At 42.2% G+C, this 14,291-nt stretch overlaps 1 pseudogene; it reads right to left on the reverse strand.

Annotated features, from left to right (window-relative positions):
- Positions 1-1,075: 1,075 nt before the first annotated feature.
- On the reverse strand, positions 1,076-1,306 carry LOC103264594 (annotated as a pseudogene).
- Positions 1,307-14,291: the final 12,985 nt, after the last annotated feature.

The raw sequence follows: 14,291 nt of genomic DNA on the forward strand, positions 1-14,291 counted from the left end.
GGACTGAATGTGAGAGAAAGAAGAACCAAGGACGATTCCAAGTTTGGGCACCTGCAAGAATGGAGTTGTCATTTCCAAAATAAGAAAAAATGTGAAAGGGAAGTTGAAAATAGGAATACCAGAAGTTTGGTTTTGACCTTGTTAGGTCTAAGCTGTCACTTAGACATCCAAGAGGAGATGTCAAGAAGGCAGTTGTGGATGAAAGTATGGATTTCAGGGAAAGGTCCAGGTTGGAGCTACGTTTGAGAGTTGTCAGAGTACAGATGGCATTTAAAGCACAGAGTAGGATGAAATCTCCATCATCCTCCAGAAAGTGAAAATACATACAAAAGAGAAGCAGCCCGGGTACTGAGCTCTGGTGCACAGGAGCAACGAGGGAAGGACACTGAGAACGAGTGCTAGGTGAGGCAGAAAGAGAACCACAAGTGAGTGATGATGTCTTGGGAGCTAAGTGAGGAGAGAATTCCAAGAGAGAGGGAGTAAAATAAACTGAGAGTTTGAGGAAGAGGAGAACTAAGAATATACCGCTGTACTTTGCAATGTGGAAGTCATGGGTGACCTTATAAGAGCTCTTCCTGCAGAGTGGGGGTATAAAAAACTGATTTTAGTGCTTTAAGGGAGAAAGGGAGGAGATGAAGTGGTGACAGTGAGCCTCAGTACTCTATCTAGCTTGAAGAGCTTTTCTGTAAAGAGGACCTGAAAAACAGCATTGGATGGAGAGGAGTGAAGGCCTTAGAGGTGAAGGAATGGGATTCATTGTCCAAGTGGTCAGTCTCTTTTTTTTTTCTTGCTGTTTTTTTTTTACACTAAAAATTTGACAATTTTTTTCAGGAGCTGCCAAAATTTTAGTGTTTAATAATTAACAGTACAATTGACCAAAGTCCAGGATGTGAAGCTACCATGTTCAAGAAACTGGGCGTCAATCACTCTGTAAACTAACTGTATTGTCTGTGAAAAGAATGCACACTTTAAAATAGAAAATCTGTCTACACATAGTTAGCTGCAAAAAGCCATTCAGTCTTCTCTTGACTTGGAAAAACAATGTTCCAGATTTCAGTATAAATTAGTAGCACCTTCAACTCTTCTGTGTGGCAGGAACCTTGTTTTCACCCCCCAGTTCTTCCACCCCAGCCTGTGTCATGAGGTCCGTGATGTTTTTCGCCAGATCATTGATGCGACTACTCATACCATCAATTCCTCCAATGATCTGGTCAGACATGGTCTGAAATTTATCTTGCATCTGTTGCAGGAGTGTATGTGCCACCGAGGTGGGATCCTGCATGTTCTTAGGGTCGGTCTTGGCCATCTCCCCGGTTCCCAGCTTGGCGGCAATGTCTCGGACAGTCACCTACACTTCCGGTTTTTTTTTTCTTGCTTTTAAAAAGGAAATCCATGTACTAGTGCCTTCATTTCATAGCTACTAGGTATCCTGAGCTGTGGGCAGGCAGAGATGGACAGGAGAGGCAGTGGAGCTGATACTACTGATGTCTTGAATTGGACTATTTGTGGAATACCATAAAATATTGATACATGAAATTTAAGATAGCTAAGTATATATAACATAATTTAGTACCAGACTCTAGCATGGACAAGGACTAACAGGTGCCATAGGTATAAGAAACAATTTCAAGTTGAAAATTTAAATTTCCAGTAATTAGCTTAATGTAGTTCCATGAATTGAGAAACTTTTACTATGTTGTTATTTTTCAGCTAACATCTGGTCTAATCTGTAGAACACTACGGTTCCATAGGTTCAGAAGTTGCCCTCTCTGCCAAGAGATTTTCACAACATTCAGAAGAAACATCTTAAATACTAAAGTGATCCTTCTACACGTATCCAGAGACAAATCCAGAGATTTGAATAAGTAAGAAGAGAAGAGATCCTCAAATTTTGGCCACCAGGAGTCATTGTCACCAGCATTGAGATCATTCAGCATTAGTTAGGCAAGGTTGAAGTGACTTACCAAAGGATATCTGGGAAGGTGCTCTCACCTAAGCAAGAGGCATGCCATAGGAGCATCCCACAAGGGCTTTGAAGGTCTTTTTAGGAGGCATCTACAAGAGAATGAGATGCAATGTCACAAAAGGCAATGCTCCAAATTTCTTAGTAAGCAAGGACAGATTATACACCAGGCCACACTCTACTTTAGACCTCTTGACTCAGTTCTGATGACGATTTCATCCCTGGCCAAAACTCTTTACTAGTCACACATATTAGCTTATTAAATCCTGATAAATACCATAAGACTCAGCGAGGTTAGGTGACTCTCTGAGGTCACATAGCCAGTAGGTGGCAGACCTAGGATTAAACACAGGGCTTCTGATACCAAATTTTGTGCTTGTTCCAACAAAAGGCAAGCCAAGGCTCAAAACCTAGCTTCTCCCCTAGGGCACACCTCTCCAAATTCTGGAAGGCTTAGTTGGGTGGTTGAGATCCAATTTGTGTGTCAGGTTTTGGGTGAAGGATGAATGGAGTGATTCCCACTCCCTGCTTTTGCTTATAAATCCTGCGTCCTCTCTAATGTCCCTGGGCCCGAATGGGGACCTGGTAGCAAGCTGACCACATCTAACTGAAGTGATGTCTTGGAGATTCAAAAGCAAACAATATATGAAAAATTCATCATTTATTGAAGACTCTTAGGGTTTTCTAAGTGCTGTCATATATATTACTCCCTTTGATTGCCACTGCAACCCTGTGATGTTGAAATTAATTTTAGGCCCGTGGATGAGTTGGGACCAGAGAAAAAAGTCTTTGCATATTATATTCATGCTCTGGATTCTTTCATAGGTGAGTTTTAGGACTTTGAGGCACCTCTAGCTCTAATATTATGTCATGGTTTCTCAGAACGCTAGGAGGCAGGAATGAGGAGGAGGAAATTGTTCCTTCTGCCAGGCATTTTTATCATTTATTGTCCTCTGCACTTTACATGTATTTTTATCATTAAACATCTCAATAATTGTAAGATCACTGAACTGGAGCAGAGGCTCAGAGAGGTTGAGAAATTTTCTGAGGCCACATGGACAGAAAATGGTCAAACTGGTCTTGGAATGGGATCCCACGTCTTCCTACCACCTCTTCATGGGGCCTTCTGCTCACTAGTTTAGGGGGACATCTGAGTCTAAAACATTGCACCCCTAGATCTCTTCAGTGGGCATCTAAGGAGAGGAGGGAAGGAGAGGTTGGGTTATCATACAGTGAGCATTCTAATTTGAATTCTAATTCACTACCTGAATTCCAACAGGGATGTCACCTCCCTGAGCCTCCCTTTCTTGTCTGTAAACACAGTGATTGCAATTCCCACCTGACAGGATTCTTGTGAGCTGCTGATGAGAAAATAAACCATGGGGCCTGGCGCCAAGTGGGATCTTGACAAAGGGAACATCCACTTCCCTTTGTGGCAACCCAGGGATGCTCTGGGAGCTGGGTGGTGAGCTGGACAGAGGGAGGAGTGGGTTGTCCACGTAGCTTTCTCTCCACCTTCCTCTGCCTGGGCTCCTGTTTTCACAGAAGTTGTGTTTCAGAGACAAATAGCCCTCTTATGATTGCTGTTTGAGCACCAGTAGACAGACTCTGCAACATGTTGTGCTGTTTAAATTGGAAGCAACAACCAGGAATGCAGCAGGCTCAGGAAAGTGCTCTGATCTGCCCATGGCCACAGTAATCCTAATTAAATACATTATGTTCATTTCCCTTGAAAATCAGACTTCCTGAGTTTTACCAAGACACAAATTGCTCCATTCTCTGTGGTTCACTTGAAGTGGAGAAGTGGAGAATGTGTAAGATGAACAAGATCTCTTTCTGTAAGTCACCAAACTCGTTTCCCAGGGCCACTCTCAGGATTGTGCAGGTAGAGAATGTTTTTTTTTTTACTTTCTTGTACTGAAGTACTCAATGCTGACTCTGGGCTTACCTTGAACAAGAAGTCATTACAGACGTATGGCTACTGAATGAGTTCAGGGATGAGCTCTGGGCTCAGGTAGAGCAGGGAGTATCTCTATGGACGTAAGGAAGCCACCTCGGTACAAATGCCTGGTTTGCAGGCTCCTCATTAGAGGGGAGAGCGATATGTATTCACTATGTATTGCTGTGTAACAAATTACTCCAAAATTTAGCAACTTAGAACAAGTATTGATTGTCTTACATGGTTTCAGAAGTGAAGAATCTGAGAACAGTTTAATTGGGTAGTTCTGGCTCAGAGTTTTTTAGGGTTTGTGGTCAAGTTCAAGCTGTCAGCCAAGGCTGTGGTCATCTGAAGGCTTAACTAGGGTTGCAGGATCCATGCCCAACTTGGCTCACTCATATGGCTGTTGGCAAGAGACCTTAGGTCCTTGCCATGTGATCCTTGTGATATGACAATTTGCTTCTCATTGAATGAATGATCTCAAAAAAGACAAACAGAAGTCCCCAGGTCTTTTAGGACCTATAGTCTAAAGACATATATCATCATTTCTAGTTAATTCTGTTGGTCATGTAGACCAACCCTTATACAATGACCAAAGAGGGGATTTTACTTTTTATTTCTTTAGATTTTTTATTTTAAAGATAAGGGGTACAATTCAGGATTAGGTATACAAGCGGTCATTGTACAGGTAAAGTTTGGGCCTCTCTTTAGTTCCTACTTCGCCTAGTTTGAGGTCGGGTACACTTATTGATGTTGTGTCTCCCTCCCTCCCTCCCCTGGCAGTATCCTGCTACTGCTAATCCCTTTCTTATAGTATTATGGTAAATGTTCAGTGAGAACATGTGGTACTCAGTTCTTTGTCTCTGTGATAGATCACTGAGTATGATAGACTCTAAATCCATCCAAGTTGCTGCAAAGTTCATATATTTGTCCTTCTTTATGGCTGCATAATTTTCCATCATGTATATGTACCACATTAAAAAAACCCAGTCCAGTTTCAATGGGCAGCATGGTTGATTCCATGTTTTTGCTACTGTGAATAGTGCTGCAATAAACATACACATGCAGCTATCTTTTTTGTAGAATGATTTGAGTTCATGGAGGTGACTTTATAAAGGTTCATACCAGGAGGCAGGATGTTTTGGGGCCATCCTAGAGACTGGCTACCTTGAAAGTCATGGGCATCAGACAGACCTGGGCTCAAACTCCTTTCTACAATTAACCAGCTGTAGCATCCCAGGACCATCATTCTTTCTTTCTTTCTCTTTTTTGATCTTTGATTTCCTCACCAGTGAAGTGGAAATAAATAACATCTGCTTCAAATAGTTGTCATAAAGTTTCAATTAGATAGCACATGCAAAATACTTGGCACATTAAAAAAAAAAAACTGAATAAATATTAATTCTTTTTTACTCTTTCCTGTCACTGCATTTTTAGAATTTGAGAAAAAAGGAAACTATATTGGTGGGGAGTGGGGGAGTTGCAAATCACAGAAACAAAATTTCTCCAGAATGGGGGTCATATTTTTAAGAGCTAAAATTTCAGATGGGCTCAGTATGATTCAGTCAGAGTTCCTGAATCTCTTAGTGCTTTAGTTTCTTCCCCTGTAAAACAGAGTAATAATACCTACCTTGCCAGGTGTCTGTTAGGACTAAATGTGTCCATACACAGAAAGTGCTTAGAACAGCATCTGTCAGGAATAAACATGCAATAACTCTCTGCTATTTAGGGAGCCTGGGCAGGGTCCTCTGTTAGATGCAGGGAATTTGGATTTGATTGAGATGTGGGCCCAGCCTGCCAGGAGCTTACAGATGGAGTCAGATGAGACAGATAAATCACCAGTAACAATGGAAAAACTGAAAAGTTGAAGGCCTCATAGGCACTTATAACCTTGCATCCTGCCAGTTGGGTTACCTTTCCTCCTCCTGTCTCTCTCTTCACTCCCTTTCTCCTGGATTTCTCCCAGGCTACGAATTCCCTTCCCTCCGATACTTACTGCATTTCCTCTACACTTTGAGTGGCAGTTAGTGCTGGGATTCTTGGAGGTTCTGCTCCATGTGGACTAATCGGGGCATTTTCCAACAAAGGTGCTAAAAAATATAAATAAACCTTTGGAACATGTCTTATTCTTATGTTGGGCATTGTTGGTATATTTTCACAGGACTCCAAACTAAGCCTAATAAAACATTTTCATAGCTTTACTAATTTGAGGCATAATAACATTAAGAATAAATTCATAGCATCTTGCATATACCTCCAAGATAGCTTTTATCATTCTGCATTAATTTTAAAATTAAATTTTATGTCAAGGAATAATATATATTCATAGATAAAAATTTAAATAACATTAAACTACCTGTCCCCCAGAGGCAGCCAATTCAGTTCTTCTAATATGTTTTCTGGAATTTACCTTTATATTCCTAAATAATATGCTTATACAGTTATGCTTCAATTTTTTGGAATTATCTATGGGCCTTCTTTTGTAGTGGAAGAGGATTCAATTTTCTTATAAAAAGATCACCTCACTTTTCATTCCCTTCATACTTCCAAAATAGTTACATTGCAATTTTTTGTTAAATTGATATTTATTCTGATTACATAGCTCTCACCACTAAGTCAAAAAGTGTACTATAATTGTGGTACCTTTCTTATATAGCTATATTTTTGAAATGCAGAATTAACTCTTTCCTTAATTTTCCCATTTGGTATTATTTGTTTGTATGACTTTCTTCCCCTATAGGCCATGAGAGCCTATAGCAAGGACTATGTTGTATATATTTATTCTTGTATTCCCAGACTAACAAAGTAGCAGACAGTAAAGATACTGAACATAAGCATGAATGATTGGTAGGCCAATTTGTGTCTATGTATGCTTCTTAATGTAGATTTTACTGGTATTTTAGACAGGACTTGTCTTTGTTGAGAGGGACTGTCTTGCACACGGCAAGAAGTTCAGGATCCCTAGCTCCTGCCCACTAAAGGTCTGAAGCTGTCCCCAGTCACAGGTATAACCCAAAGCCACTCCCTCCCATACATGTTCAAACCTGCTTTGTGGTAGTAGTACCACTAATGGTTGAGACCAGTTGCATACAATACAGCAGGTGTCAATCACTAGATATGACTGTGTTTGACTGATGTTGGAAACAGCAGAAATTCAGCAGTAAGAGCAGAATGAGAGCTGCTAACTGCTGTGCAGATGGGGCCCTCTTCTTCCTCTGGGAGGGATGTTCTGGTCTAGGACATACAGAAGTTTGAATTGGGCTCCAATCTAATAAAACAAAGCAGCGCCAAGCAAGCAACAGTCACCTTAACAAGGATATCATGCTATGCACATTAGGATGTTTCAAGATAGCTCCCTTTCCTACACCCTGCCTTAGCAAATCCCACCAACCTCCCTTGTGAGATGCATCCCTATGAGTCAGGTGATGGCCCCTCAACCTATATCTGATTCAACCAAAGATAAACACTCGAAATAACAAGACAATTCGTTGGCTGGCTAGTGAACTTTCAGTGGCTGAACCAGCAGACTAGTGATGACAGTCAATCAGTGGTGGGTGTCTGAGCTGAAAGGTCATGGAGACTTGAGACGAAGTTTGCAATATGAGAAAGGGATGGTCATTGAGCATGTACAGTGAAGTTGGGGGAGAGCAGAGAAACCATAATCCAGGAGTGGCAACCAGCTGTTAAACAAAGAGAAGTGTGACTCAGCTGTGCAAAAAGAAGGGGAGATGCAAGAGCAAATGGCCCCAGAGGGAAGGAAGGGACAGAGACAATAAAAATAGTTGTCTGTCTATTACCCTTGAGTTCCATGAGACTCCCTGTGGAATTTCAATTACTCTTCTAGCTTTTTCTTTTTTCTTTTTTTGTATAGTTTGAGTGGTTTCTGATCCGTGCAACCAATGATATACATTGATTGTAACTCCATAGTTAGAGATGCTAGCAGAGTCTGGTCTAATGTCAGTTGTTAAAGTCAGGAATAAAGAACTTGAGGGAGGGAGGAGAAGAAGGTCAGTCAGTTGTGGGGAGCTTGCTTTGACAATGCCAGAGGAGATCCAGCCCCTTCTCGAAACCGGGGAGCACGTACGATGAGAGGAGACAGCTGGGGGACATGGCCTCTCCATGTGAAGAACAGTGTGGGAGCAGTAACTGCTGGGAGCTTCATTCAGCCTCACACAGGGCATCTGATCCATTTTGCCTTGCTCGACTTGGCTGATAATTTCATCTTTCAGCCAGAAGCGGAAGAGACTTGAGGAACTTCTGTTCTGGACCTAATTCTGACCAACTAGGAAAAATTGCTTGGCAAAATGGATGTGACAGGAACCTTGGGAGAGAGCAACAACATCATCCTGGGGTTTGTGAAAGCTGAAAGGATTCGAGGCTGGGCAGTTAGAATTCCAAGCCAGTGACTGAGTATACCGTTATTCAGCAAGTACTTACTCAGCAAAGGCTCAATGCCCGGCAGCGTTCTTGGTGTTGGTATTACAACACGAAACAAGGCAACATACCTACTCTTGGAAGACTTCTATTTTACAGTAAACAGACAGAAAAAAAATCACTTCAGATAGTTTTAAGATACTATACAAACAGTGAAACAGGGTAATGGGATGTGAATGGGAGTGGGTTAAGTCTAGATCAGGTGATCAGGGGGCTCCTTTCTAGGGTGGGGAAGTTTGAGCTGAAACCTGAGTGATGAGAAATATTCAGTCATACAATCAGCAAGTCATGGAAGGACCAGCAGATGCAAAATCCTGCTAGGTAGGTCTTGCCTGGTGTGATCAAGGACCCAAAAGTAGCAGACGTTTTCTTAAGAGTGATGGTGGCTCTGTGAGATTCCCAGAGGTGTTTTTCCATTGCGATTGCATTACAATTGAACTTGGACAGTCAACTTGGTGATTCTAGAAAGAATTCTGGGGTAGATGATTAAACAAATAGTTCTCGTGCACTTATACAAAAATGGGTGGTCATTAGTGCTTAGTATGTGACCACTAACATAATTAGACACTCCACATTTTTAGGGAGTCATGTTTAATAGAATAATAGAGCAGGGGGAGTCAGACACAGTGTATTGTATTTCGGTCAAGTTTTTGATGTGGTACTTCATATTATCTTTATAGACAAATTAGACCAAGTAAGGTGGTATTCTTGTTTAGCCAGCTAAGTGGGTTAAAAAAAATGGTCTTCGAGAAGAGAGCCCAAACTTGATCTGTGTTTCCAGAAGCTAAAACTAGGACCTAAGGCTGGGAATTATAGGAAAACAGATTTTTAACTCAGTATAAGACTGACCTTTCTAAGAATAAGAGACGTCCTGAAGCTGCTTTGGAATTAGGACACAGATGAGCAAAATTGATGCAGCAGATGGTGAATGTTTGGGGGACGGGTCTCATCTACCATGATAATCTAGGATTATATGATTTAGGAGAAATAACGAAACAATTGTTTACGCGCCATTTTCTCTCTATGGTTTAATAACGATCGCGCTCTATAATAAAGGCTGCGTCAATTACCCAGGTGAGACCTCAGTGTCTTCCTTTGCTCCGCCTTTTCTTCTAGCCCTGACAGACCATCCATTCCCACTGCCTTTGCCCTGGTTCTGCTTCCCGTCATTTCTTGCCTGAACTAATGTGGGGGGTGCAGTGGGGGTCACCTGATTGCTCCCCAGCATCTTCTTTGTGTGTGGCCTGAATGGCACTTTAAAAAATTGGTATCACGTTAAACTCCTCTAATAATATCTCCACAGGCTCTTCTTCCTCCCAAAAGAATACTCCCCAGTGCTTGACTTGTTAGGCTCTGACCTCACTCCATACATGCCTATCCTGCTCCACCCATGCCTGGCAATGCAGCCTCCAGGGCTTTCTCAAATGCCACAGCTTCTAAAAGACCTCTTGTTTCCCTGATGAAGAATAATTACTCTTCCACATTTATTCCCACATAACATTTGCCTTAATTAAATAATTTCTTTGCTCTGTGTTTCATTCTTGCATTTTTCATTCTTCAAACATCTACTAGTGATACCTACTAGGGTTGATCTCTATGGTTGGTGTTGTGGGAAGTGAACCGAGAAGATAAATACCGATTTGTGGTGTGGCTGGTATTGCAATATGTGTTTAATACTCATGATCACAACCTTCATTCAACCCTTTGAGATAGTTACTACTATGATTGTATTTTCAAGATAGGGAAACTGAGGTCTACAGAATCTAATCTGCTCACCCAACTAAGATCATACAACAGGCGAGAGCCTGGGTTGGACCCATACCCAGGCAGTCTGACTCCAGAGTTCCAATTTCTAATCACTGTGCTGTCTCTCACTACAGATGAAGGGACACAGATAAATCTTTGCCCTCAAAGCATTCAGAGACTGGTGCTTCAAGCTGCTAAAGGTGCACTTTAATATTCATGTATCTGTGCCTGGGATTATATTTAGCCATCTTTATATCTATCTCATCCATTGGATTATAAGCTCTTTGAGGACCGAGATGGCACTGTACCATCTCATCCACCCCCAACTCCCCAGGCACAGAGATTCTCATTACGTTTGCAGATTGAGTTAATAAATCATTAGATGTGTCAGACCAACTATGCTGCAAGTTTTCCTGGGTAAGAGGATTTAATTATATCCCTCTCTGGGCCCTACACAATGGGGACATTGACAAGCTGGTGCACATTCACCAAGAAAGTGGAGGGGGCTGTTTTGAATGCTATTTATAAACAGTGCCTTCCTTGGCATTTATTTGGAACGTATTAAAATAACCTGTGAATGTGTTAGAAGATCTTTCTGTTCTCCGCTTTATAAATGATTATTTCAGTCTGAACAAAGCTGGGTTTTTTTCTTTTCCATGTAGCACAGTGTTTATATCCTGATAATCATATCCTATTAATAATATGAAAGCACATTACAGCTGTTAAAAATGGCATTAAAAAATAAAAGTTTCCAAAGTCAAGAGGACAGTAGGTACAGTGGAGTAAAGACACTATGTCCAGCAATGGCTCATGGCAAACATTTATGGAGAGCTTGCTATGTGCCTGGCACTGTTTTAAGACCTGTACGTGTATAAACTCATTTATATCATTCCCTATTTTACAGTTATAGGATACAGAAGCACAGAGTGGTTTAACTACAGGTCTTTACAGGCATTTCCCACATTCTATTATTGGTATGCCCGGCTTCTCCATGAACTGGTTCCTCAGAGGCAAGACTGGCTGGTGTGGGCTCATACCTTGGAGCCTGGCAGATTCCCGGCATGGATCAGAACCTCACTGCCCAGGCTCTTCTCTTGCTCTCCTGGGAAAAACTCAGTGAACACAGTGGGCTTGCTCTGGGGCAGACCCAGGGGAAATTCTAAATTAAGCAGAGTATTTCTCCTGTGGAATAAAACAAGTTAAGATTGCTGAGTGCAGAACCAAGGTGTGGAGTTAGATGGCCGGAATAGTGAATGGGCTCATCCTAAGACGGCCACGGTAGGGATGGTCTTGCATGTGGGACCAGAATCCTCTAGGTCTGTGGTAGGTTCTCATTTGAATTTACTGGAAGAGCCACTTTCTCTGGTCCTCCTTCTTGTTATGCATTTCCCATCAAGTCCCTTTGGATCTGTTTAATATTTCAATCAAACTTGATCAGCCTGGGCTTTCTTCCATCTCTTTAATGTGACTCTGCCTACCTCTTGGCTAAGCCAGTGACCATGTCTACTCTTATTCAGCGAGAACTTAGCACAGGCTCTGTGCCAAGTGGCATTCTTGGTGCTGGTACTACAACATGGAACAAGGCAATATCCCTACCCTCGGGATTCCTAACTTGCTTTGTCTTATGTTGATTTTACATTTTCTGTCCCCAGAGAGTTACCTCAAGTCCCCTTATTTTAAATTACCTTCTTCCCGCTTTCCCCCACACCCAAGTACAAACTATATTTTTATAGCCATTTTACAGACAAGGAGGAACAGAGCCAGGTCTTCTGACTTCAGCATAGCATTTGCCCTTGCCCCTAGGATCTGCACCTCTTCAACTGTTCAAAGCAGAACCTGGGCTATTTGATTATGGGCTGCACATACTGTCAGTATCTTTGGGTGACGGTGTGGCCACCACAGAGTCTTCGTGCAGAGCTATGAACTTCCAACTACCCTGTCCTTCCTACTGCCCAGCCCCTTTGGTACTTTCCGGCGTGCTGGAGTTGAGCAGCCTCGGAGCCGGCCCCTTTCCTTCCTATGCAAGCAGCTGATGGGTTTCAAGCAGACGCTGGCCCTTCATCATGCAATCTCTCTCCTGTTGGCTCTGAGATCCTCCTCATTTGGCCACATTTCCCCCTATCTACACAGAAGCCTTCTTGTCCACCACCCCCAGCAGTACTTATAATCACCTCTCCTGAGACCTCATCCACAAGGCAGTCTCATCTCTAATTCATTGTCTTCCTTTCCGTTCCTCTGTCTTCTCTCTGCTCCTGCCCTGAGTGTGTCTTCCCATCTCAACACACGCCATTTCTCCACGTACGCCGGGTTGGTTAGAATCCCCTTCCCGCCTAAACAATCTGAACCTCTCTTTTCTCTGCCTGTTATTTACCTCTTTATCTGGGAGTACATCCCATTTATTATTAAATTTCATTTACACAGACCTCAGGCCCTTGTGTGTGATTCCCTGGCTCTCAGCTGATTGGATACCTCTTTTCTGCCCCCAATTGCAAGCAGACGCTGGTAATCAACACAGAGCTTCTCTGATAATCAAATTAGACAAGTGGGACTCTGCCTTTATTTTCTTCTTAATCACTGGGCGTGATAGTAATAATGTCAGCTCGAATAATCTGGCAGCGTGAAACTCTCTCCACGTTATTATTATTTTTTTTTTCCAGATCGACTTTAGTATCACCCTGTAGTCACAGAATGCAAACTACGTCCTCATCCAGACTGGATTTAGAATCTTGATCGTAGACGATGTCAACTGCTTCAAGCCTGGGTGAAGCTCATAATTGGATGGTAGTATATCATGCAGGGATTTTCTTTTTATCCTTAACCCTAGCTGGTAATGAGTTTGTGCCCTGCAGCTAGAGTCTTGATAGCCCTTGACATTTTCTCTTCCTTCGGAGAGGCTGCAGCTGCTTCTCTGCCCTTTGCCACTGGGTAGAGCAGCCAGGGCCAGAGCAAGAGGAAAGCTGGCTGCCACTGCCTCGGTTCCTTATGACCCTGGCCAAGTCACTTTTCTCAGTAGTAACATAAGGATCCCTAACCCTCGCCACTGGGATGTTGAGAGACAACAAGATGATGTTTCTGGAGCCCTTGAAGTCACTTAGCATAAGGATACTATATAGACAGTGAAGTGTTTACAGAAATGAAGTGAATAATACTTGGTGAAATTAACAAATGTCAAACCTTGAAGAGGAAGCAAAACTCCCTGCATCTTCCTGCAGTAGGCACAGAGTTCTGGCTTTCTGATGTCACCATGTTGTCCAGGGGGAAGCTGGGGCCCTGAAGGGTCACACAGCCACTAAAGTGACTGTAAAAAGGGAACCAGAAACCACTACTTTGGATTCATGCTGCCATGGGAGAGTGGAAATTGCACAAAATTTGTAGACCAAAAACAACAACAACAACAAAAAGGATATTTGTGACTTACTGTTGACTCTGGGCAAGCCACTTAATTGAAACCTCATTTTCTTTCTATAAAGTAAGGATAATGCTACTACCTCAGAGGGTTATATCTAGGCTATAAGGAAGAGAAAGGAAAATAATAATAAAAACAGTGGTTTTAAAACTAGATCTTCAGACAAAAAAGAAAAAGCCCTGATGTGTTTCATTTGCCAATTTCTATAGTGTAAGCACTCTCACCATGGCTGATATCAGGCTACTAATGGTTTCACCACTGGCTGGCAAAATTCCTGAATACTTGACAATTGCTTCTTGTGAGCCCACATGAGCTAAGCCCAGCACACGTGGATACCATGTAGGAAATACTTTGTCTGTCCTGGACTTTGCATATTAATAATTGTGATCACTCATTTCATCTTCACTGCTACCCCCTTAACTAGCTACTAAGCCCAACTTACAGGTGAAGAAATTGAGGTCAGAGATATGAAGCAGCTTATAGAGGGTCAGTGGTGGAGGCAGGATTTAATCTAATTTTAGAATTCATGCTCATTCCTCCATGCCAAACTAGGTTAACATGGCAGCAGAAGAGCACACTTAAAGCACGAACTGAAGCATAGCACAAAATGGAAGTAAATTTCTCTCTTATCTGAGTTGTGGGAGGCTTGATTCTCACCCCTGGGTCTCCTAGGATTTGCGCTGGGCTTTTCAGAACTATAAGAAACATGAACCTACCTACTTTCTTTCTCCTGGCCAATAAACCCTCATGCGGAAGGAAGGCTTCTGCTTCCACCTCTCTGTTGGAACTCTCACACATTTTTG

This window comes from Carlito syrichta, unplaced genomic scaffold (genome assembly GCF_000164805.1).
Source record: "Carlito syrichta isolate Samal-C Ts95f unplaced genomic scaffold, Tarsius_syrichta-2.0.1 Scaffold305685, whole genome shotgun sequence".
NCBI lineage: Eukaryota > Metazoa > Chordata > Mammalia > Primates > Tarsiidae > Carlito > Carlito syrichta.